At 44.1% G+C, this 23278-nt stretch overlaps 1 protein-coding gene across 8 annotated transcripts in view; it reads right to left on the bottom strand.

Moving 5' to 3' along the window:
• The window catches only part of PRICKLE2 (prickle planar cell polarity protein 2), a 1019428-nt gene that overhangs the window by 219785 nt on the left and 776365 nt on the right, over positions 1–23278 (bottom strand). Inside the window, exon 1 of one of the 8 annotated variants that reach the window (XM_069206510.1) lies at positions 2354–3087. The exons of 4 other annotated variants lie outside the window; for them this stretch is intronic. The gene's annotated coding sequence lies outside the window, so the exon portion shown is untranslated. Of the gene's footprint in view, positions 1–2353; positions 3088–23278 lie in introns of those variants that run through there. 3 more of the 8 variants (XM_069206511.1, XM_069206508.1, XM_069206509.1) reach the window with 3 other exon arrangements.

Here is a 23278-nt window from a genome sequence, read left to right as displayed (position 1 = left end):
CACTGCACGCTGATAATCACTCTATGACACTCTACAAAGCACATCGAAGGATGTCCCATTTTCCCACTGCTTGCAAATCCATGGGTCCTTTGCAGTGCAGCCCCACCTCAACACATGTACTTGAAGTGATTGTGACGGTAGCCTGGGGTGTCCACTACACTTGAGGAAATGATGTCCAGCTGCTGTACAGTCCGAGAAGTCTCGAATTATGGTAATCATGTCAGAGATGCTTAGTGCCTGTGGGGCCCGTAGGACCGACCCATCTGTGGAAGCAATCACCAGCACAGCCCGCTTTTGCAGACGCCAGATAACAATTACTGATACTGCCTGCAGCAAGCACACGGACCCACTTAGTAATGTGCTGCGGTTTAATATGTATGTGGCGCAGCGGGGGAGAGGGGCTCCGGTGCGAATCTGCAAGATAACCAGACCATTCGATGGTCTGTCACTAGCTAGAATCGGGAAAATGCGACATAACTAGGCAAATGTATGCCAAGAGTCCAGCCGGAGACATTTGGCCACCCATCCCGGGAGACTGCCATGAGAAGACAGTTAATTGTACATATGGTGCGTGGTGTCACCGGCGATCTCACTGATGATGGCAACTGTGACGTCATCGGTGACGATCTTCGTTTCGCTGTCAAACACACCGACTCCAGAACACAGTGACTCCAGCCTTTGTGTAATCAAAGAACTATGGGGACAGAGGCATGGCTATCAGTAGTGCCCTACGTGACCCCATGGCCCTGGGATATTAGGACATCAGTAAACCCAAATGATGCATGTATTTTAATGCTCAGCCAGTGGAGGGGCTGGGGGGCGGGGGGAGCTTAATTTGCGCTAGTGTCATTGCTATGCCACTGAATGCGGAAAAAGTCATCAGGTTCCAAAGGCGCTACGAGACCATGCAAATAGTTGATAAGCACTATACAAATGCTGGTGCTATAAATACACACAAGAAGACAGCACATAGAAGCATTTGCTTCTACACAGACAGCATCCAGAGCTTGTGTCCCTGGCTATGGACAGGGACAATGGAATTATACGGCAGGAGAGGGCAACATTATGCAGCATGTGGCAAGAAAAGGTACATTATGCGGCATAATGTGGCACATTTTGTGATAGTATTAGTTCATTTCTTTCATTTATAAACTTGAAAACACTGTCTCGGATCTGGTTGCACTTCATTACTACCAGTTTAACACACAAAAATAGCAATAAGCAACAGCAAGGTGGCCAGCCCAGCTTTGCAAAGGGCCTTCCACTTCGCAGCATTTTTTGTATAACTTTTGAACGTTTGATCTAGAAACATTTTTTTGTTAAACTCTGCAGAATATGTGGTAGCTTTTGTGGCAAATGCGGCAAATCTATAATTATGCGAAAATCGCCGCAGCAGCATAATCGCATTATTCCCGTGGCCCTAGCTATGGGACAGCCGGACACCAAATAAACGCAATCACGGTGCATTAGGCGGCAATACCGCTGAAAGCAGAAGGATGACATTGCAGCTGCCGGAATAATGATTCTGCCATTTATTCTGGCCAACACTAATCTGCTGTGGTGCATGAAAGTCCAGCCTGGCCAGGGAACAGGGGCAACAAAACAAAGGCTAAATGGATTAAAATATTTACATGGTCACAGGTCATGGCCGCGTCACATGTGGCTACCCTGAGCCGCACTAAAATTGTCTTCCATTACTGAGGTAAACCCAGTTTACCATTTGTAAAAGGCTTCCGTTGCATCCTTGGCTGCACAGAATGGAGAAAAAAAAAACAATGGAATTTCAACTATTTAAATAAAAAATAAACTCATCGCACACTAGTAGACGCATTTAATCAGTGTCAATGTGTAACTAAAGCCATTGGAATTGTGTTGCCAGCAGTTCAATCTATGCCCACAAACCTATATGCTACCAAATAGATCTTGTAAAAATGAACCGCAACTGGCTCAACGGAACTTCCACCGGGAAGGAGGGTTTTGCATGTTATCTCTTGAGTAAACCTTTTATTTGCAAATTAATACTCCGAACCCCTGTATGAACTAAAAAAGGGTTGCTATAAACGAATATGCACCGATTGGCATTCCCTAAACGTATACCCGTAGCCTGAAAGGAAAAACGCACAACACAGTGTTTCACCATAGGCAGCTTTGGTGTATAAAAGCACGAGCAAAGCCTGTCACTCACAGCAGAGCAAGCCCATGGAAGGTCAACATGTCAGCAAGCCCCCTTCATGTCACTTAAGAATGCCAGTCATGTCCGACCCACCCCCTGCTACTTTGTGCATTTTACCAGGGCTTGCTCCCCCAGTGCCACAATGCCACTTGGGCAGACCGAGGTTAAGCCATTTCTTACCTTCTCCAGGCGAAGAAGCAACTGCCAGCCCGAGGATTAGCTCCCTGACGCCGTCCTGGGTGTTAGCTCCTGTAGTTTAGTCCCCCAGCATTGACAAACTCCAAGATCACACACAAGGCTGCGGTGCACCCGGGCATTGTCCGCGTTCTGTCGCGTCAGACACCCTTGGCAATCCGTCTGAAGCGGGCTGTCAGTTTCTGTCAAAAACTCCTTCTTAGACCCGGACACATCAAACAGGGGGGCTGGAAGGGCGAGCAGCCGTGAAAGCAGCAGCCGCAGCGGCGCGCCTCCTGCCCTCTCCTCGCACGGGCTTTGCAAGCTCCCAGTGACGCTTCTCACAAGCCCAGCTTGTTTCTCTTCCTCGCTCCTTGCCACATCCTCTTCAAGCCGCTCCAGACCCCCGTTTTTTTTTTTTTTTTTTTTACTTTTTACATGACCTCCAGAGGCAGCGAAAGTAAGTCCAATTTGTTCACCGAGCGCGCGGCTTTAAAGGGACATAGCCGGCCCATTGAGGGTAATTGCCAGCTTGCTCCCGGAGCCAGAGTCGTTTGTGTTGCAGTGCTCGCCTCCTCTGCATGCTAATGAGGCTGTGACGTCAGACACTCGTTCTCCCTGCACCGGGACAGTAGGGGTTTGCTGTGGCCAGCCTGCGTGTTTCATTTCGATGCAAATCAGCGCCCCTCGCTCGCAAATCAATAATCTCCCGGGGTTGTTTAGCAAAAGCCAAATCCCCCTTTTAAGCGGGCGCGCATGTGGCTGTTGGGAATTGCTGGCAACGCAGCAACCATCAGATTTCTTTAGGACGCTAATTATTCAAGAACTCGGATGCTGTTGGTAGTCGACCAAAAAGTTAGCATACTTTCCATCACGGGTTACTGCTTTATATTAAACATGTGTTTCCTGTATTGTCGATGCCGCAGCACAGCTGGGTTACGCAAGGCAAAATGGCCCCAGACATCGAAAGGGGTCTAGGCTGGTAGAAACTGCTTTACATTTAAATGAGTCCCTGCAAAACGCACTTCTCCCGTTAGCGACCAAAGACAGCTCCAGTTAATGTATATTTATTTTGGTTATGTTTTATAGCGCATCCTGAGTCCAGGGTAGGGGCGCGCAGTGCTTAATTTGAGCTGGTGCCTTGGGATGGCGCTAACCTGCACTCCTTTTTTGGGACTTGCACTTTTTCATCATCACTTTGACCCAAAATGAGAGAGAGAAAGGGGTGTACATAGGGGAAAGAGCATTCAGGAAAACAGTTACAAAGGGCGACGGCGGGGATGAGTAGGAAGAGTGAGATATTGGGGCAGGGAGTGTATGTGCTTGGAAAAAAGAAACATGACGTGCAATCAAGACTAGACAGCCTTGGTATTCTGCAACCCCAACATGAGGCAGGCTTCAGAGAAAACCTTGGGGCCCCAGCGCTTATTCTTTTTCAAACTAAGCACTGCCGACGCAAGAGGGAACTGGGCACCGTGCGTGGTTCTGGGATGACTGCATTATGACAGGACGCGGAATAACACAACGTGATTGGGTCCCTATACTAAATTAGGGTAGCCAACTTTCTGTTATCATTTCGCTGGACACTATGCTCAAGTGCAGACACTTTGCATGCACGGAGATACTTTGGGACATATTTACTAAGACAGCTGGTGGAAAGTCACACAAAGTGTTGCAAAAACTTTGAAGAACATTTACTTTCCCGATCAAAACGTAGTTTGCATTGGAAAAGCGCCATTTTTCTCAGCACAAATAGCACTATGCACTGCTTTGCATCAAAAGGGCATTACATGGATGTGAACCGAGCGGATCTCAGCAAACACCCATAGTTTTTAAAGAAAAGCTCGCCAGAACAGGGTTTATGTAAAAAAATAAAAATATGCCTTCTTGTAACAGGTACTAACTTGGAGACAAGTTTTGAGTTTTCCAAACCGTGTCACAGATGTCATGTGTGCTGCACAATACAGCACACACATAGACACATATTTACTAATATTTTGCAATAGGTTTGCATTACTTTTGTATTCCAAACCCTTCAAAAAGCATTGTGAGGGTATTTGCTTTCCAAAGCAAATCAGGATTTGCGTTGGAAAGTTGGCCAAAATAATGCAATCAGTACTACTTTGCATCAAGGGTGTGTTACATGGGTGTTCCCATGCAACCACCCTTGGGTTTTGATTAACATACCTATGTACTAACAATTGTAGATAGTGATTTGTACCTAAACCTCATGCCTCCTCGAGGCAGGCATAAAGCTGGAGAAATGTTTTAAATTCTCCATACTTGTCAAACATACATTTGTGCTGCATTGTACAGCACACATACAAAGTGAGAAAAGTATCCAAGCATACATTCAGTACTGGAACATTCCCCTTGAGTACAAAATATATGCTTGACAGAACACACACGCACACAAGAGTGCGAACATTGGTGCATGGCAACCTAAAGCGCACCAGGAATGTGTTGAAAGTTAAACAGCACCATACCTTGCTGGATGTGGCACTGTTTTTCATTCTCCATTTGACACAACATAGCACAGCAACTTTGGCCGCTTTCTGCAATGTATCACATTTTAGTAAATTTTTCCCCAAATGTATGGAATGTATTATAATTTGTCTAGGCATAGGATTTTGTACTGTAAGAGTGGTCCCAATACAAATCATAAGAGAAACATCATGCACACACCTCTGCACCATGGTGCGCAAGTTGTATGTGACTCTAGGCAGCCTATTTGTCCGCCTGCACAGGGGATGACCCGTAGGCCATTTTTAGGTTTCATCTACTAGACAGTGCTAAAGAGTGGATGTGCTTTCCAGGTTTCTCCCTCGTCTACCCTCTGCCATGCTCTATGTTGCTATCTCTCACCCATGTGCTTCCACCTCCACCATGGTGTACCCTATCAGTCACCACTGTGTTATTTTCTTGCCTGTGTGCTGCTCCCCCAGATCCAAGTTGCTCTCATACCCGTGTGCTTCCCTTCTCCCCCCACACTGTTCCCTGCTATCTCTCCATGTCATGTTGCTTCCTCTCACTTGCACCCTGTGTTGCTGCCTGTTGACCCTCAACCCCTGCCCTTTGTGTTGCTTCCCCCTGCCCTCCATGTTTCTTTAAAAAGTGCTGTTGTTGTTTTGAAGGCACATGCATCAGGACACAGCCAGCCGCACCATAGACTTTTTTTTACTTCTTTAGCTATGCTGCAGGGCATCAGGGATGTTGTACAGCATTGCTGAAAACCATTGTTTGAGGATTTGTGTGTACTATATGATATGACTGGGTAGCCCTACCATGCAGTACACTCTCAAATACCATTGTGGGTCCAGTCAGGTATGTTTGCTTCATCTTAAGCTCAACCCTGGGTAGCTGTGGCTGCAAGCAGTAAGGCTTAGCAATGGAACAATGTGTAAAGCATTTAACAGCCCCAAACAACGAAATAGGAAAGACACACAACACAGAAGAAACAAAAGACCAATTAATATAAATAGAGCTTATTTGAAAGAATTTTTAGAGACCTTAATCATTAAAATCCACCAGAGGGTTCCGGAGATGCAGATTTTAGAAGCAATAAATAAATTAACTAAGGACAAGCACTGGCCAACCAAAAATGTGCAAACTTTTGAAAAGTTTGAAACTGTGAGTTCAGCAACCCCGGGCCAAGTTGGGTGACCAAGTCCAGCAGGACAGAGGTCCAGGGGACCAGAATGGACACCTTGAACAGTAACCTGGCCATACGAGCGTTTTTAAAGCAAGAACCAAACTTTGCAGGTTGACCACCATAGACATCAATGGAGTGGTCCTGATGCTGAAGGATGCAGGCTTAAATATGCTCAGAGATGCTCCTGATGCTATGTGGTCCACCGTGGTGAAGACCGGTTGAGTCCTCTTTCCACCAGTGAGTGGGGGCAACTCTGTTCATGGAACTCGGGATTCCACAAAGTCCTCTTTGCACGGTTCCAAGGGCTGCCAACGCAAACCTTGAGCTTTTGCAACACAGTGGTCAGGGTGAAAATCTTTGGTGGAGGCTGCTGTCCGTCCTGTGTGACGAATTCAGTCACAACCAGAACTCATGAGTTGATCAGACATGGGTGCACCTTTTGGCTATCTCTGGATCGTCTTTTGGGGTTCCCAATGTTCAGCAGTGGCAAAACTTATGTGGTGGCTACCAGAGATGCAACCTGGTTAAAAGCTTTAATGTCCCTAATGCTGCTCTGGGGTGCAAGCCAACTGACCCTTGGAGTCTCTGCTTCAGACTGGGGCTGGGAATCAACTTTTCTCCAAGCCAGGCATGCAGAAGAGGGTCCAAACTCCACTAGCTCAAAATGCAGCAGCTGGAGTTGTTCCGGCATCACAGCCTCTCTTTGTGCACTTCCTGTGGGTGCAAAGTTGGCTTCTACTTGTCCTACTTCCAAGTCCAGAAAGTAATGAAGTTTTGGGTGCCAGGGGAGCCCATTATATTCCATCAAAGTGCCTCAAGGGGACAACACAGGCACTAGCTAATGGGCTAGTTGGTCCCCTCCTCTTTGGTGACAGTTCTGGTAATGTGTGGCATCTGGCGATCCCAGAGTCCACCGTTCTTGCCACACCAACAGGGCAGGATCCTTCCTTGATTGTAAGGACCTTGGTAGCCCACCCCAAGAGGTGTGGCTGCCATAGAGCTACACGTCACTGGAAAACCGATTTGTGAACTGGTTTTCCCTTCTCTGTCCCTGGGTCTACTCTGTCTTGAGGAAACAAAAGACATCCTGCCCGAGAGTGTTGTCACAGCGGGCCTTTCAAAAACAACTTCACCTTTGAAAGCTTTTGGGCTAAAACTCCAGCCAGCCAACCTGTGAGAGGAGGTCACAGCTTCCAGTGCGGCAACAGCCTTTACTCCTGGCCTGGGAGTTATTCACACATCTCCCCCCAGGCGGGCAGAAAGATGTCTGTGCGCTAGGGCCTTTGTGAGGCCACTGGACTAGCTGGGGCACAGACTGGCAAGTTTGCAAAAGTTGCTCACCTTTCAAAGAGACATTAATTGTGACTTGGCCATCAAGCCACATTTAATGCCACAATCAATTTGATACCTTACATGACTCACTTTGGTAGTCCCAGTCAAAAGGTAGCCGGGTTGGGTTGCCACCTGGTAACCTGTATTAGGCAAAGGGGTTACCAACTTTACCCACAGCAAAATAACAATTTGGAAGTGTTGATGCTTAGGCATATCATAAAATATACATCTTAGTTAAAATAAAGCTACCTGCCATAAGACTTTATAGGCCTTCAGTAAGGGAGACTTATAGATAATGTTTAGGGATAGGGTTGCTTTGCCAAAAGTTTAAATGGCAACGTCGAACTGGCAGTGCAAACACTGTCCTTCCAGTCTGCACTGGCAGGCCAGGGGTCATTTGGTATCTTGCCAAATGAAGGGTGGCACAAACAGTGTTGCTGTCCTGTTTGGATACTCTGTCTTACATGCCCTCTGCACCCTGGGCACTATATACAATGTACTTCTATATAAGCCAGGCCTTGCCAATTGGGTGTATCCAATATGACATGCAATTTGCATGGGGTTAAAACACTGGCACGGAGGTCTGGTTAGCAGACCTCAGTGCACTCTCAGAGTGAAAAACCAGCAGCTAATAGTCCAAGTGGGGGTAAAAAGTGGGGGGAAACCTGCAAAAAGCCTGTTTCCTTACACATTGGCAAAGCCAATAAGTGCTAAAGACAAGTCTAATTCTCTTCAAGGCTTATTAATAAATATGGCTCTGCAGTGCTTTCTTACTCCTGAGCAGCTCATCACAGCAACTTTGGTTGCTGTCCTGAGTTGCATGCAAAGTGATGCAAGACAATGCAATCCTTAAGTCAAATTACCAAGGCACGCAAAGCCATCTTCCATGGTACTGCATGGCTTGGTAATTCTAGAGTAAAACACGCAGCACAAGTCACTGTCTTTGCATTACTCAGCACCGGGAAAGTGTTACATGGGTAGAGAGTGTGTGTTCACATGCCTCGACCCATGTATTTTGGCACTTTCTCATGTTTCCCAAGACAAATAAAGCTGGGAATGCATCAGAATTGTACACCTTCCTGATAGAGGCGCAACAAGGAGGCATATCTTTATTTCTCCTCATTGTTCCCTCTTTGTAGGGAACGCGTTCTGCATTCTGCACCACACATAGAAGGAGGAAAACACAACTAAGGATTGTTTTTGTGCAGGAAAGTCTTCCTTCCTGCACAAAAAAAACAATTTTTAGTGTAAAACTGACACATGCTTCATTGTGCAAGGGTGCATACATTGGCAATAGGCAGCACACAGTGCACTAGAACAGACAGAGCAACAATAACAAAGTGATGTCTGGAATGCTTGAATTATTCTCAACCACTGGCAATTTCTTGGGCCACATCCCAATCCATCATTTTTCACCCACCATGCCATCTCAGTTTGTACACAGTCATATTGAAATCAGTCATGATGCTGCTTCTCACGGAAACATTCCAGTCCGAACTGCCAAGCCAGGTCCTCACTGAGCCAGAACATAAGCAACCCCAATTGGGGCTCTACAGCCAGGTATAGCTTGGTTCCAGTGGCAGATAAAATACAGGATTGTGCCATGTTAGCAAATACGGGCCTTCCTGCTCTCTCCATTTGATGCAGTGCAGCAAGTTGTCTTGCTGTATTGCGCTGCATCAAATATTGATAACTCTGGGACCAGGTTTAACAATCTACTTGTGTCCTTTCCCCCAGTATGAGCAACAAATGGAAGGGGGTTGCTTACAAACAGTCAAGATACAGGTAGTGAGTACTAGTAAAAACAACTTGAGGTAAACACTAACAGGATGTACAATTATACAGGTTAGGAAGACAGCACCACCAGAAGTAACATTTAATGATAGCTTTACCTCTTTACCTAAGTATACCGGAAAAACACACTCAATTGTTAATCTGGGCAGGGCCAACATTACAGTGGCATTTCCTGGTAAGTGAGTTAATTGGCTTTTCCTTGAGAATCATTGGCATCCCAGATTTGGTCTGAGGGCTAATTGAAACTGTGGCACCTGGAAATATGGGGCCAGATTTAAAAGGAGTCTCTTTTTGTGGCGCTCGAGTGGTGCTGTGCAGTGTTCCACATTTACAAGGTGGTGCTAAGTCACTTTTTGTGGCTTAACTCCACCTTTTAAATATGGGCTCCTCCAACGCAGTTTTCTGCTTCAGAAAGACGTGCAATGGGTGTTGCTGTGGGCGTTCCACCGCAACACCCATTGCTTTTGACGCTGCCCCAGATTTACCAGAAGGTGTAAATATGGGGCAGCACCAAAAACTAACGCCACCCCAGGGGTGGCATAAGAATGGCAAAATGAGGAGGAATACTTTTATTCCTCCTCGTTTTTGCTTTTCCATTCTGCAGCGCATATAGTAAGAGCAAACAGCCATGAACGAATGTTTATGTGCAGGAAGGTGTCCCTTCCTGCATGTAAACAATAATTAAAAAATTCTGATTTTGTACTTTTATGTGTGCTGCACTATGCAGCACACATAGAAGTGCCAAATGGCCATTGTAGATTCTTTATGTGCAGGAAGGCACACCTTCCTCTACATGAACAATTAATTGCCTCAAAACAGACATCCTTGCAGTATGGTGCAAGGATGCCTTCATTGGCAGCTAAGTTTGGCGCGACACAGGGGGAAACACAGAGGTGCACCATATTTTAGTAAATACGGCACATCCCCACGTTTCTAAAGGGACGCAGCGTGGCACTGAAAATTTTGGTGCAGCACCGCGCTGCACCACTTTTTAGTAAATCTGACCCATGGTTTTTAATCCCAGCTTACCTGAGTGGTTTGGGGCAGTCAACTTTTGAATTTATTCCTCTGTCCCCAATTTATGGTCCAAAATTGTGAGTATTTAGAATAAATCTAGAAGATGTAAGTTAGTCGGTAGAAAAAAACCTTGACTAGATATTACCTCAGAGAGGGTGGGAGGACAGTGCTAACTCTCATGGTCTATTCATCAAAATGTAAAATGGTAGTAAAGTGATAGAGTTTGGGCTAAGCAGTACATCATTACAATTTTGGGCCAATTTACCAAACTTTGATCTTAGGCAAATCATATTCTCCCCATGCCCCTGTCCTCTGAAATGACAATATGTGTACACCTTGAAGGAGGCTTAATGGAAGAAATGAACGCCAAGGCATGCTCCTAGCATGGTATAGATTCATACATTTTGCTGCACATTGCCACATTACCTATCAGGACAACTAAAGGTGACCATGTCCATGAAGCTGCATTGTGCAAGACCTCTGCTGTGCTGCAGCTTCTTCCTCCCAGCCTTAGACAGGCACCCCTTTCACAGCTCATTGATGGCTGAAATAGTGTATGTGGACACCCTGCCAGGCGGCTAGAGATGTCCCTTCAGGCACCCAGGCGTGAACAGCAAAAAGCAAAGCTGTCCCTCACCAGTTGAGTGCAGGCAATGGGACAGACTTAACAAATGCACGACGGCATGCAAAAAGTAGGCTTCGGTATGCTAAATATGTTAAGTAGCCTCTGAGAATTCTGTTGCACATGGAATAGTTGGTCAACTCTAGGTGACCATACTAAAAGCCCTCCATTATAGAGTCAGTGTACTTCTTGCTTGCTGCTATTGTCAGGTGCACTAAGTGGTCTCTAGAATTGTCTACCAAGCTATTGCCAGTGTTTGGCACCCTCGTCAAGGACTGCAGAGTGTGGGCTCTTTAGTGGTGCTGGGCTTTAGACAGCATTAGAGCATTTTGGGGTTAAAATATATTGGGTATATGGTATCAACATGGGGTATTACAGAGGAAATGCTATGCATACATCGAGGTGTGCAATAAGAAGGTATAGAATAGACTAACACATTATCAGTGATTTCGAATACTTATTGAGAAATTTACCAATTACATCACATAACAATAGTTGGAGGATTTTAATTACTTTTAATCTCCTCAAAAGGATGTATAGCTTTTTCTACCCTGACTGGATTAAAAAAATACTTGCACAGGTCTGACGTATGTGCAGTTACTTCTGTAATGCTGTCCGAGGGGTTAAACTTAGGCAACTTAAGACATCCAAATATAAAGCTACTCGTCAAAAGGAGAAGAAGGAGAAAGGGAATGGGAAGGCAAGAACAGCCCAACAAAAGGTCAGATGTTTTCTGGATGTGATCTCACGCAGCCTGATGGCAAATATTATTTTGAGTGGTAAGATTCCACCACTGGAGAAGATGGCCAATTGTGTGTGATTGTGTGTGGGTGTGTGGGGAGTTCCAAACTACCATGAAATGCACACTAGCCCCCGCTTCACAAAAAGGATCGATGCTCCTGTGATACCTGAGTTTAACAAGGCTATTTGAAACTGCATTCAGCTGTGGCAAGTTTACTCCAGAATATGGAAAAGCAAGCAATCATCTGAGGTTAGAAGACAGCTGCATCCTGTTGAAAACTGGATCAAGACAAAACCCCAGGACCAGCAATCGTACACACAGAAACACCCTCGAATTCAAGAAGGGACCACAATTCTTATTAAGAGTAATTAAACACAAGAATCATATATTCTTAAGCAAGGAAGAGACGTTTTGCTCACCTGCCAGCTCTGTGTTTTTTTGAAAGATGCCGTATAGGTTTTGCCTCTACCCCTCTTCATCTACTGAATAACCCAAAAATTGCAGGCCATTCTATAGGGATGTCCGTAAAGTGACCCAGGTTGCCCAGGTATCACAATTCCTGAAGATCAGACACGCATTCCCCTAATCATGTCCCTACTGCTTTAAAGATAAATCAGGGCACACAGATGAATCAGTTTGTGTCCCTTTCTGGTTGCATCAAAAGCCCCTTGAAAATGTGTTGTGTGGGAAAGTTGGAGGCCCTAGAAAAGGTACTGACAGCATCATGCAACTAATTGCATGACTGTGCCACAAAGCCACGTAACTCCTCACTGGCTGTCCATCACGCCCAGCTTTTAGCTATCTACAAAATATTCTACCACCTGCTGTGAGGGGCATTTCAACACGATCTATTTTGGAAATGACAGTGCAGTCACTCATACAACATATTTCCTATTTTTCCAGCAGATGAAAACTGGCATATTTGTCCGCAGTGTAACAATAGAATGTAAAGGAATTGGGACATGCTTGATTCTGAAATAATGAAATCCGGAAAAGGCAAGAAAAAACAGTGCCAGAGGTATAAATATGTAGATCAGAGGCAGAATGAAACTCTAGCTCTAGCTAGCAAATTGACATGGCCAAAGGAAATACAAAACAGTGCGAGAAGTAGCAAAAAAGCACCCTCTCCAAAATAAAGTCAGGACCAGGAAAAAATCAGAAGAATACCAAAGCCAAAGAGTGCGGCATTTATAAGAATGTCAAAAGAATGAAAAACACAACACACAGTCCAGAAGACTGTCCCCTACAGAAGATCCAGAAGCATTTCAGAACCAAAAGAAAGTCAGAAGAATGTCTGAAATATCCAGTGCCAAAACCAGCATTAAGCCAAGGGAATGACAGTACTTAAAAAGCGAGACAATTGTCAGAATCAGTCTCATTTCCAGAAAAAGGCAAAATAATTTCAGAACTAAAAATGAATCAGGGGAGCACCAAAACCAGAAGTAAACTGGAAACGTGCAGGACAGAATAGAGAGGTTTAAGTTCCCAGGACCTTACTCTAGCCAGAAAGGTGACCCTTTTAGGCACTACTGGTTTGCCACACCTATTCACAATGCTAGTTGCTTGTGTGGGAATGCAATAGGTGAAATTTCTATCTCATTTAGAACAAGTGGACTATTTTATAAGTTAGTGTAGACCAGGGTTCTGCAAAGTCAGTCCTGGAGAGCCGGGTCCATGCCAGGTTTTTAGCATATCCACATTTAGAAAAAAGATGCTTCAGAAATCTACATTTTTCTAAATGTGGATATGCTAAAAATATGGCATGGACCCGTCTCTCCAGGACCGACTTTGCAGAACCCTGTTGTAGACCATTCTTCAGCCTATACGTATGTCCTTCTTCCAAGTTTGGCAAGATGATACTGTTTATCCACTTGTTATGATTATGGGTTAGAGCATCTTTTTTTCTCGTATGTTTCTTAGTGAGCATCAGAAAGGATTAGGTCCTAATGAATTCCCGTAGCACATTTTCCCTAGGGCTTCCAAGAGGGCTGAAACATATTTACATCCTTGTAGAGTGAACACCACTCTAATTTTTTCATTCCTGCTCACTGGGGACACAGAATAAAGGTTCATGTAGTCTGCAAATAGGAGGTTTTATCACACTCTCACTCACAACCCCTCTGTTCACAATAGGAAGCACCTCAAGACATTATAGAGCTTCTGTTACCAGTCATAATAGGAAGTGACAATTCTTATTAAGAGTAATTAAACACAAGAATCATATATTCTTAAGCAAGGAAGAGACGTTTTGCTCACCTGCCAGCTCTGTGTTTTTTTGAAAGATGCCGTATAGGTTTTGCCTCTACCCCTCTTCATCTACTGAATAACCCAAAAATTACAGGCCATTCTATAGGGATGTCCGTAAAGTGACCCAGGTTGCCCAGGTATCACAATTCCTGAAGATCAGACACGCATTCCCCTAATCATGTCCCTACTGCTTTAAAGATAAATCAGGGCACACAGATGAATCAGTTTGTGTCCCTTTCTGGTTGCATTAAAAGCCCCTTGAAAATGTGTTGTGTGGGAAAGTTGAAGGCCCTAGAAAAGGCACTGACAGCATCATGCAACTAATTGCATGACTGTGCCACAAAGCCACGTAACTCCTCACTGGCTGTCCATCACGCCCAGCTTTTAGCTATCTACAAAATATTCTACCACCTGCTGTGAGGGGCATTTCAACACGATCTATTTTGGAAATGACAGTGCAGTCACTCATACAATATATTTCCTATTTTTCCAGCAGATGAAAACTGGCATATTTGTCCGCAGTGTAACAATAGAATGTAAAGGAATTGGGACATGCTTGATTCTGAAATAATGAAATCCGGAAAAGGCAAGAAAAAACAGTGCCAGAGGTATAAATATGTAGATCAGAGGCAGGCTGAAACTCTAGCTCTAGCTAGCAAATTGACATGGCCAAAGGAAATACAAAACAGTGCGAGAAGTAGCAAAAAAGCACCCTCTCCAAAATAAAGTCAGGACCAGGAAAAAATCAGAAGAATACCAAAGCCAAAGAGTGCTGCATTTATAAGAGTGTCAAAAGAATGAAAAACACAACACACAGTCCAGAAGACTGTCCCCTACAGAAGATCCAGAAGCATTTCAGAACCAAAAGAAAGTCAGAAGAATGTCTGAAATATCCAGTGCCAAAACCAGCATTAAGCCAAGGGAATGACAGTACTTAAAAAGCGAGACAATTGTCAGAATCAGTCTCATTTCCAGAAAAAGGCAAAATAATTTCAGAACTAAAAATGAATCAGGGGAGCACCAAAACCAGAAGTAAACTGGAAACGTGCAGGACAGAATAGAGAGGTTTAAGTTCCCAGGACCTTACTCTAGCCAGAAAGGTGACCCTTTTAGGCACTACTGGTTTGCCACACCTATTCACAATGCTAGTTTCTTGTGTGGGAATGCAATAGGTGAAATTTCTATCTCATTTAGAACAAGTGGACTATTTTATAAGTTAGTGTAGACCAGGGTTCTGCAAAGTCAGTCCTGGAGAGCCGGGTCCATGCCAGGTTTTTAGCATATCCACATTTAGAAAAAAGATGCTTCAGAAATCTACATTTTTCTAAATGTGGATATGCTAAAAATATGGCATGGACCCGTCTCTCCAGGACCGACTTTGCAGAACCCTGTTGTAGACCATTCTTCAGCCTATACGTATGTCCTTCTTCCAAGTTTGGCAAGATGATACTGTTTATCCACTTGTTATGATTATGGGTTAGAGCATCTTTTTTTCTCGTATGTTTCTTAGTGAGCATCAGAAAGGATTAGGTCCTAATGAATTCCCGTAGCACATTTTCCCTAGGGCTTCCAAGAGGGCTGAAACATATTTACATCCTTGTAGAGTGAACACCACTCTCATTTTTTCATTCCTGCTCACTGGGGACACAGAATAAAGGTTCATGTAGTCTGCAAATAGGAGGTTTTATCACACTCTCACTCACAACCCCTCTGTTCACAATAGGAAGCACCTCAAGACATTATAGAGCTTCTGTTACCAGTCATAATAGGAAGTGACAATTCTTATTAAGAGTAATTAAACACAAGAATCATATATTCTTAAGCAAGGAAGAGACGTTTTGCTCACCTGCCAGCTCTGTGTTTTTTTGAAAGATGCCGTATAGGTTTTGCCTCTACCCCTCTTCATCTACTGAATAACCCAAAAATTACAGGCCATTCTATAGGGATGTCCGTAAAGTGACCCAGGTTGCCCAGGTATCACAATTCCTGAAGATCAGACACGCATTCCCCTAATCATGTCCCTACTGCTTTAAAGATAAATCAGGGCACACAGATGAATCAGTTTGTGTCCCTTTCTGGTTGCATTAAAAGCCCCTTGAAAATGTGTTGTGTGGGAAAGTTGGAGGCCCTAGAAAAGGCACTGACAGCATCATGCAACTAATTGCATGACTGTGCCACAAAGCCACGTAACTCCTCACTGGCTGTCCATCACGCCCAGCTTTTAGCTATCTACAAAATATTCTACCACCTGCTGTGAGGGGCATTTCAACACGATCTATTTTGGAAATGACAGTGCAGTCACTCATACAATATATTTCCTATTTTTCCAGCAGATGAAAACTGGCATATTTGTCCGCAGTGTAACAATAGAATGTAAAGGAATTGGGACATGCTTGATTCTGAAATAATGAAATCCGGAAAAGGCAAGAAAAAACAGTGCCAGAGGTATAAATATGTAGATCAGAGGCAGGCTGAAACTCTAGCTCTAGCTAGCAAATTGACATGGCCAAAGGAAATACAAAACAGTGCGAGAAGTAGCAAAAAAGCACCCTCTCCAAAATAAAGTCAGGACCAGGAAAAAATCAGAAGAATACCAAAGCCAAAGAGTGCTGCATTTATAAGAGTGTCAAAAGAATGAAAAACACAACACACAGTCCAGAAGACTGTCCCCTACAGAAGATCCAGAAGCATTTCAGAACCAAAAGAAAGTCAGAAGAATGTCTGAAATATCCAGTGCCAAAACCAGCATTAAGCCAAGGGAATGACAGTACTTAAAAAGCGAGACAATTGTCAGAATCAGTCTCATTTCCAGAAAAAGGCAAAATAATTTCAGAACTAAAAATGAATCAGGGGAGCACCAAAACCAGAAGTAAACTGGAAACGTGCAGGACAGAATAGAGAGGTTTAAGTTCCCAGGACCTTACTCTAGCCAGAAAGGTGACCCTTTTAGGCACTACTGGTTTGCCACACCTATTCACAATGCTAGTTGCTTGTGTGGGAATGCAATAGGTGAAATTTCTATCTCATTTAGAACAAGTGGACTATTTTATAAGTTAGTGTAGACCAGGGTTCTGCAAAGTCAGTCCTGGAGAGCCGGGTCCATGCCAGGTTTTTAGCATATCCACATTTAGAAAAAAGATGCTTCAGAAATCTACATTTTTCTAAATGTGGATATGCTAAAAATATGGCATGGACCCGTCTCTCCAGGACCGACTTTGCAGAACCCTGTTGTAGACCATTCTTCAGCCTATACGTATGTCCTTCTTCCAAGTTTGGCAAGATGATACTGTTTATCCACTTGTTATGATTATGGGTTAGAGCATCTTTTTTTCTCGTATGTTTCTTAGTGAGCATCAGAAAGGATTAGGTCCTAATGAATTCCCGTAGCACATTTTCCCTAGGGCTTCCAAGAGGGCTGAAACATATTTACATCCTTGTAGAGTGAACACCACTCTCATTTTTTCATTCCTGCTCACTGGGGACACAGAATAAAGGTTCATGTAGTCTGCAAATAGGAGGTTTTATCACACTCTCACTCACAATCCCTCTGTTCACAATAGGAAGCACCTCAAGACATTATAGAGCTTCTGTTACCAGTCATAATAGGAAGAACTTCAGGACATCTTTTGAGTTCCCTCTGTGAGTCATACCTCAAGAGCTCCCCTATACTTGTATATGGTTGTAGCCCACATTTATATAGACCTAATTGTTGTTAAAAAGCTGGCTTCCATCCCTTAACATTTATCTTCCCATCATATTCTGACATTTGATACATATTGGTTTCATTAAAGACCGTTCCTTGGCTTTCTAGTAATGGTATAAATCTCTTGGGGCAGTGATCCCTTTGGTGGTGGTCTCTCTGTTGTTATGGCATGTTATGGTATATGGATTTGTGTTGGACCAGGTCCTTTTTGCCTCCTTTCTCCTATTTTTTTCTGACATGTTTTGTTGGCTTTAGGACTCTGGACACTTTACCACTGCTGACCAGTGCTAAAGTGCAAGTGCTCTCTGTTTAAAATGGCATTAGTGATTGGTACATCCATGATTGGCATATTTATTAGTAAATCCCTATTACAGTGCACCATGTATGCCCAACACCTGTAAATCAAATGCTACTAGTGGGCTTGCAGAACTGATTGTGCCACCCACATGAGGAGTCCAGTAAACATGTCTCAGACCTACCACTGCAGTGTCTGTGTGAGCAGTTTGGAGCTGCCAGGTCTACTTGGCAAGTACACCCACTTGTGAAGCCCAAACCTTCCCTTTTACTACATGTAAGTCACCTCTAAGGTAGGCCCAAGGCAGCCCCAATGAGCAGGGTGCAGTGTATTTAAAAGGTAGGGCATGCACTGGTGTGTTTTACATGTCATGATAGTGAAATACTGCTAAATTTGTTTTTTACTATTGCAAGGCCAATCTCTCCAATAAGTTAACATAGGGATTCCCTTGAAATATCTTTTAAGTGTAATTTCCCATTGGGAGCATAGAGAGATATGGAGTTTGGGGTCTATGAATGCACAATGTAAAAATACATCTGTTGGTGAAGTTATTTTTTTAGATTGTAAGTTTGAAAATGCCACTTTTAGAAAGTAGGTACTTTCTTGCTTAACCATTCTGTGCCTCTGCCTGTATGCTGGAATACATGTCCGGATCAGGATGACTGGTGGGCTGATTGTGAATTCACTCTAGACAGTCTCACAAAGGGAGCTGAGGTGTGCCCTGCATACGCTGATGAGTCTTCCTGGGCTAGAGTGGTGGGGGGAGCTGACACTTGCACCTGCATAGGGATGTGTCTGTCCTTACACAAAGTAGTCTCCAACACCTTGGTGTGTATCTGGGGTCAGTGTAGGATAGGAGGGTCTTGTGCACTACAAAGGTTGCCTACTTCAAGGACAGAAATGAGTATTAGTATTGAGACCACAAGTTCAGAACACTTCTGGACTGAGAACATTCTGCCAGGAAGTAGAGCTAGATGCCGTAGTAGGGACTGCCATTATGCCTGTTGTTTTGCTGTGCGGACCTGCTGTTTGCTGCTTCTGTGCTGGGAGTGAAAGGACTGGACTTTGCTTTCTACATCCTGCTTTCCAAGGTTCTCCAAGTTCTTGAACTGAGCTTGCCCCCTGTTAGAAGTCTGAGGGGCATCAGATACTTCATCTACCAGCACCTGGTCTGTCTTGCTGAGAGTCCTGACTTGCTAAGTGGTGCCAAACCCAATTCCTGTGCCCTTGGAAGTGAGTTCTGATGAAACCAAGAAGAAACCAAGTGCATCAATCCCAGAGCGAATTCAGAACCGGTGGCCCTGCCTGACTCCGCGCTGTTGCCTACACCAGGAGCCGTGGTCCCCACTGAGTGCAACAACCATGACCGAAGTCCTCCCACAGCGGGAATCCTGAGTGCCGTGTCCCCAAAGTCCGGAACACCTGACTTCGACTCCACCGCAGCACCTGTGGCCTCGTGGTGTGATCGCAACACCGCAAAGTCGATGCTACACGTCCTGACATGCTGAATTCATAGACCGCACCGGATCGTAAGGAACCGACACCTCGCCACCGATAATGTATCACCTCTCTTGCAACCATAAGGAACCAACTCCTCACCTTCCCAGTAGCAGTAAGGAACCCGCGCCACACCTCCCTGACTTCATGGGACATCTTTTTTTCATTGTTTACCAAAGGTACTGTGCCTGGGGTCCGTGTGACTCCGTGACAGGCCCGCACTCCCTATGGGTGGCACTGGACTGTTAGGAACAACTCCGTCAAGGACGTTGCAATAGCCCCAGTTGGAGCTATTGTGTTTCTAATCGCTTTTATTGAGATTTAACCTTTAAACATTTGTATCTTGGCTTGTGTATGTTCGACTATTTGTCATTTTGGTCTTGTTTTATTCAGATACATATTGGTTATTTTTCTAAACTGGTGTGGGGTATTTTTGTGGTGGTTTCACTGTGGTACTGTGTGTGTGTACAAATACTTTACACATTGCCTCTGAGCCTGACTGCTTGTGCAAAGCTACCAAGGGGGTTAGCAGGGGTTATCTTAGCTGTGTGGCTCCCTTAGCCTGACTAGAGTGAAGGTCCATACTTGGACAGGGTGAACACCACTGACAACTAGATACCCCATTTCTAGCAATGTGTATAGTGCACTAATCACCCAAGTGGTTATCCAGGTGCTTGAGCAGGTATGCAGTCCCCAGGGTGCTTCTACAAAGAAGCGGGTCTTCATCTTGTTGTGGAGCTCAAAAAGTGAGGAGGAGGCTCTGGTGGGTTGAGGCAGGTACTTTCATGTCTTGGGTGTGATGCAGTAGAAAAGCAACCTCCAGTTTTGCTTCTGAGGCTGCAAGGAATGTGTGTGAGTGAAAGTGAGGCAGAGCGTAGGTATCTGGCGGGTTGGTCAAAGTATATGTGGTTGTTCTGGTATTGTGGCCCTATGTTTTGTAGGGCTTTGGCTGTGCTTGTTCTGCTCTCCTCCTTCTCCCCTTTATGATCCATAGAGACAACCAAAGGGAAGTCAGAGTAGGAGCAAAAGCCAGTAAAATTTCAGAACCATTTAATTAAAGGCAGAAGAGGGCTGGATCCAGAAGTATACCAAACTATTGACAGTATCAGATCAAATCTATAATGTGACTGAAGCTAAAGCAGTGCTAAAATTAGGCTAAAAGTATCCAAAAACGTACTTGAAAAACATAGGACAGCCAGAGCCGAAACAAACAGAAAGTCCAGCCAGCGTTAAAATAGTAAAGAATAGAGAAATTCTACATCATACCTTAAGTAGAATACAGCCAGAACATGTACAGAACCAGGTGAAAGCCAGATTCAAAATAAAAACATCAAGAAACAAAAGAACTCTAAAACAGCACCAGATCAAGGAAAAGGCAGAACAGAGCCAGAGCGTGGACACTGTCAAATGAAATAAAAATATGACATCCACTACAGTCCCGTGGGCCTATGAAGCACAATGTATAAGATGTATTGTTAAGTTACAGGAGCATTAGTAAGATTGAAAAAAGTTTCCATCAGGAGCAAAATTCTTTCTGAAATACTTTCTTGTACTAAAATCTACTGGTTTGCTAAGATACCACTGGGGTGTCAGAGCCCTTTTTCTTTGGAGTTTAGGCCCTCAATTCCATGTCAAGTGAAATCCTTGTCCCAAATCCTGCACCCAGTAAATCATGACAGTTTAATATATGCTTGTTGGGTGATTTTAACCCCATTACAATTTAAGCACCCCAGAATACGGGGTGACATGCTAAAAGTGTGTGTTATTTCCAGTTACAATGTGCACAACTTCTGAGTGTGTGACAGCTGCATGATTTTCAACAGTTTTATCTTGCAAAAGTCTTCCAAGCAAAAACCTCTGTTGTGCACATTTTGCAGTACGTTTACAATCCTGATTTGGGTACAAATTAAAGTTTCTACCTGTATAAGGAGTTGCGCCCAATATAGAATGAGGGCATTAGGCTGTTTCGGTCCTTTTTAGAGTCGAGCCTGCGTCGCATGCGCTTCCGCATGCGTATCGCTTGCGAGACGCTTTAGTAGTTAGAAAAGGGCTCGGAGCCCCGTCCATGTCACGTCAGTGTCTTTCATTGGTCCGTGGGCTTGGCTTTTAAAATCTGCTTGCTTTCATTAGTGGAAGGCATGCATATGTCATGCCTTTTCCAGTGGTTAGCCCTCCTCGAGCGCAGCGACCAAGTACTGAAAACATGCGAGGCTCGCTGTTTTCTGTCCGGTTTCTGGACTACTTTTTATCTTTTTTCACAGCGTGATCTCGCTTGGCAGAAGTCGAGCGCTTTGCATGGCAATGACCCTGTTACATAGTTAATTACACTTTTGCCGGTTACGTAGATAATTGCACTTTTGCCGATAGGTTTCACTACAAGTGAACTGTAGCAGCACGATCGCGCTCTTTTTTTACATTTAGGGTGGCAAGAAAAGTCCGGTTGGGAGTTTACAACTGCTAATAGCTCTAACTCGGAGAAATGCGAGACCCGTTGCATTGCAAATGCTTGTTTGTAAATGCAGCATCTTTTGTTTTTTTTAATCTCCTCGCTTCTGTAGCATGATATGAGAGATTGTTGAAGCAGTTGGAATTCTGGATATTTAAAATATAAGGCATCATTTAGAATTTGGCAAAAGGCCTGCTGTTTATTGGTGTGGCGGTGGTAATAACCGCCACCATGCTGGCTGAGCTACTGTCCAACATATTTAGGGCCGGATTTCCAGTGCAGTGCCACTTTGTTTGTGACCCTTAGCGGCCCCCTAACTCCAGCATGTGTGCGTTGTATCTAAGATACCACACACCATGGCGGCGTTAGGGAACTACCATTAGAATGTTTCACGCTAGTTTAGAGCTTTGCAGGATTATTGTCAAAAATGTTGATGCTAATCCTGCAAAGCCCATTGAGGCCCATTGGAAACAGTGGTGTGACTCCTTTTAAAAGCTGCTCTGACCAGGCGTTAAAAGTGCTGAAAAAAATGACACAAAGAAAGAAAGATTTATTTGCGCCATTTTTTCGTCCCCCCTAAAGGGAGAATGCCCCCTTTGCATACATTATGCCTGATGCAGGGATAATGTAGCGCAAAGGGTTATAAAGTGGCACAATACATACATTGCACCACTTTGTAAATATGGCGCAGCACTTTTTGCATAATTTCGCCACATTAGCATAAAAGAATGAAGCTAATGTGGAGATATTATGACGCAAGGGGTTTTTAAATCTGCCCCTTAGAGGTGTGCACCAGCCCACGGAGATATCTATGCCTTCAGAACAGCCACCTCCACGTCAGACTAACTAAAGACTCTGAAAGTTTGCTGAGCAGCCACCAAAGGGTTTTTGTTTTTGAAAAAAATAAAATAATGACCCTGGCATCCTGAGAAATTTCCCCCAGGATGTGGGAGCCATTTATAATTTCTTTCTGTTTCAAACTGACAGGGTTTGCCAGGTGGTCCCACCCTGAAAAAAATACAAACAATCTGCTCTAAAACAGGTGGACAATGTGATGCACCTCCACCAATCGCCCCAACTCTATGGGTGTAGGGTTGCCATTGACAGAGCAAGCGGGGATACCAGTGGGAAACATGACAGTCTGCCTGACTACAAACAGAGTGGATGAAGCGTGAGTTGTGAATTTAGCCCGATTCACTTTTAAGTGATTGCTTCACCCAACCTCAAATAACTCATAACAAAGATGTTACTAATGTCTCACAAAGAAAATTCATTTTTTTTAGTTTAACCGTCCGTGATCTGACTGATCCACCAATTCCAACTTAGGAAACACTGATTATTCGAATAGTACCATGCAGCCATATATAAGAAAAAGGACATTATAAAAAACACCTTTAGAAATTACTGCATGATGACAGACAAATAATGTCAGTGCTGAAATCACAACATAACCAAAATAAGATTAAGAAAAGGGATTTGAGTAAATTATGACAATGCAGGAGCAAGTGCATGCTGGGTAGAGTCACAGGTCTAAAATTAACTCAGAAGGTACAAGAACCAAGGAATTTAAAACTGTGTCACAAC

Source organism: Pleurodeles waltl, chromosome 9, assembly GCF_031143425.1.
Source record: "Pleurodeles waltl isolate 20211129_DDA chromosome 9, aPleWal1.hap1.20221129, whole genome shotgun sequence".
In the NCBI taxonomy this organism is placed as follows: Eukaryota; Metazoa; Chordata; class Amphibia; order Caudata; family Salamandridae; genus Pleurodeles; species Pleurodeles waltl.
This window is presented reverse-complemented; position numbering and strand designations above follow the sequence as displayed.